This window comes from Symphalangus syndactylus, chromosome 9 (assembly GCF_028878055.3).
Source record: "Symphalangus syndactylus isolate Jambi chromosome 9, NHGRI_mSymSyn1-v2.1_pri, whole genome shotgun sequence".
Lineage (NCBI taxonomy): Eukaryota > Metazoa > Chordata > Mammalia > Primates > Hylobatidae > Symphalangus > Symphalangus syndactylus.
Window position 1 is genome coordinate 23,426,122 of NC_072431.2, and position 3,031 is coordinate 23,429,152.

General features: G+C 38.5%; 1 pseudogene; it reads right to left on the reverse strand.

Annotated features, from left to right (window-relative positions):
• Positions 1–1,731: 1,731 nt before the first annotated feature.
• LOC129489251 (large ribosomal subunit protein eL27-like) lies at positions 1,732–2,201 on the reverse strand (annotated as a pseudogene).
• Between the last annotated feature and the right edge of the window lie 830 nt (positions 2,202–3,031).

The window sequence follows — 3,031 nt, forward strand, 5'->3', positions numbered from 1 at the left end:
CCAAAGTGCTGGGATTACAGGTGTAAGTCACTGTGCCTGGCCTTAAATATGCTTTTAATTTAATCAAACTTATTAAAATGTTTTGGCATGGTTAAAGAGTACTGTTGTTTCTCCCCATAGTAATTATATTAATTTTTCTGAAACTCATGTTTACCAGTCTTTAAAAAGTGACAATTTAGAAAAAATGCACTATTACATTTCCTGGAAATAATTAATAAAGTTATTATTTGTGTCATGTCAATTTGGGAGGAACATAACAACGGGTGTTTTAGAAGTCTTATTTTTAAGCTAGATTCCTTTATATTTTTTGATGTTTGGAATGATATAATGGAAGGAACAACACAAGCTGAGTGTGATTGGAAGTGCCTGGAAAGATATTATTAGGATTGAAAATGACTTAGTAATTGAGGGAGTGTGAAATGTGGTCAGAATAAAATGCAGTGTAGTGAATTGTTGCTGGGAGGAAAAATAAGACTGCCCTAATGTATAATGGGGACTTATAGACAAATATGGCTAAGATTTAAATTTCAGGGGTGTAGTAAATCTAACTTGAATCAGCAATGTTAGTATATGTGATATTAAAAGATATAATGGCAGAATGTTATTTAAGTGTTGGGATCAGAGCAGTGTTCTAGGGACTAGGCTTAACTTCTAGGACAGGGGTTACAAATTGGCACCTCACAAAACCACCCCTGATGGGTTTTGGTTGGGCTGAGAGAGAGAGAGAGAGTGGGAAAAGGAGAGGGAAAATGAAAGGAAGGAAGAAATTTCCAACTTTTAAAAAGTGAGAATTTTGACATAAAATCCAGATTTCCAGTGTCTCTTGAAATGTTTGGCAATATTGTGTATTGTTGTGACTAGCCTGTCTACAATAGACTCTTGCTGAACAGTAGCTGCTTACTTAAATTGGGGTGTGTCCTGTCCAGACCTCCATGGTTCCCCCCACTTCCTAGCTCTAAGCCACTAGCGCCAGGTATTGTTACAGTTCTTTCCCCGGCAATCGTTTTTCCTATACCAGGTCCGTACCTGTTTTAATTGCCTCCTATTCACCCTGTCGATGAGGAAGTGATTCTTGACCTAGGTTTATGGAAATGGCCAAACACCTGACACCCAACACTGGACAGGTAAGAGTGACAGTAGTTTATTCATCACATATACTCACCGCCTGAGGAGGAGAACATTGTATGCCACACAGGGCCACATCGGAGTTGCACTCGGAACACAGTGAACAAGGATGGGCTTTGGGAGTCAGGCTTTGTAGTATCTAAGGGGTGAGGTGTCCCTCGGTTCCAACAGGAAGGTGTGATTCGCTTGTTTGAATAATATCAGAGGCTGAGAGGGAACGGAAACTCACTACTCAGAGATAAGCAGGAACTACACCTGGTTCTTTTGATACAGAGGGTTATTTGGCTAGGGAATCATCTCTGGGAACAGAGCAGCAGGGGAACTTAAAGTTAGGCCATTTAAGGCCCTCCTGATTCCACCAGATATCAAAGCAGCACAGAACACTGGATCTTAGTTTTAGGTCTTATGACAAAATACGATCCTTTACTCATTTACTTTGCTTGTCAAGCCCAGGTACATATTTGGATGGGGACTCTAGCTAGGAGGAGGGATTTTTCTAATTCTAAAGGTTAGTGAAATTGAAATACATCTGCAAGTATGGTTATATATTTTCTTCTCTGAAGATTAAAAAGAAATACAATGAACAAAACCCAAGAAAACTTTAGCTTTTTTTTTTCTTTTTAATTTTTAATGACCAAAACAAAGCATCTAAAACTGCAGCTTCTGGAAGAACCACTTGTTCTTGCCTGTCTTGTACCTCTTTTCAAACTTGATCTTGGCCTCTTGTCCAGCCTTGTGTTTAAGAGCAGGGTGTCTGAAGACATCCTTATTAATTACAGTTTTGTTTAAGAGGATATCCACAGAGTACCTTGTGGGCATTAGGTGATTAGTTATAAACTTTCACAAAAGACTTGATCTTTGACCTCTTGGTGATCTTCTTCTTGCCCATGGCAGCTCTTACTTCACAGGGATAGTGGTCAATTCCAGCCACCAGGGCATGGCTGTAGGGGCGATCTGAGGTGCCATCATCAATGTTCTTCACGATGACAGCTTTGCGTCTAGAGTAGTGTCCAGCCAGGACAAACACCACTTTCTGAGGTTTCATCAACTTACCCATTTCAACAGTAACCACTGGGGCCTACGGCAGAAAGGAAAGAAGGAAAATCTTTAGTTTTTAAATGCACTTCTGCCCAGAGTGGATAACCTCTAGGATCTTTTAGGGATTTTTCTATACACAAAATGGCATTTAAGTTGGTATTAAGAAAATTTTATGATACGATTGATAGTGAAAGAACTTACCAACATTTACTAACATTATTAGGAAACATTTATTCATTTGGCCAATGTTTTTCATTTGTTCAAAAATTTTTATTAAATATATACTGGGTCAAGTGTTAAGGCTTTAACAATAATGATTCATTTTCTTCCCTGAAAGAGCTTGCATTATGTTTGAAGAAACAGAACATTAAACTAACAATTACTAATCAATGTGGTAGGTGCTATTAAGGATATAAACACAAAACACAAAGAAGAGGAAAGGCATCGTGATCTGCTTGGAGGTTTAAATTTTTTAAAAAGCAGATAACTGAGTATCTGAGATGACTCAGCACTCAATTGAAATTGAAAAAAGTCATCTCTCAGGGTCTTTCCAAGTTCAGTGTTTCTGAAATCTTCAATTTGAAAATTAGTACAAACTGGGTGCAGCGGCATGTGCCTGTCATCCCAGCTACTTGGGAGGCTGAGGTGAGAGGATCACTTGAGCCCAGGAGTTAGAGGCTGTAGTATACTATAATCATGCCTATAAATAGCCACTGCACCTCAGCCTGGACAAGAAGCGAGACCCCATCTTTAAAATAACAAAAAGAAAGAAAAAATTAGTACTTTCTGTGTAATATCCACAGAGTACCTTGTGAAAATTAGGTGATTGTAGTTATAAACTTTCACAAAAGCAGGAAATTTAAGGAGA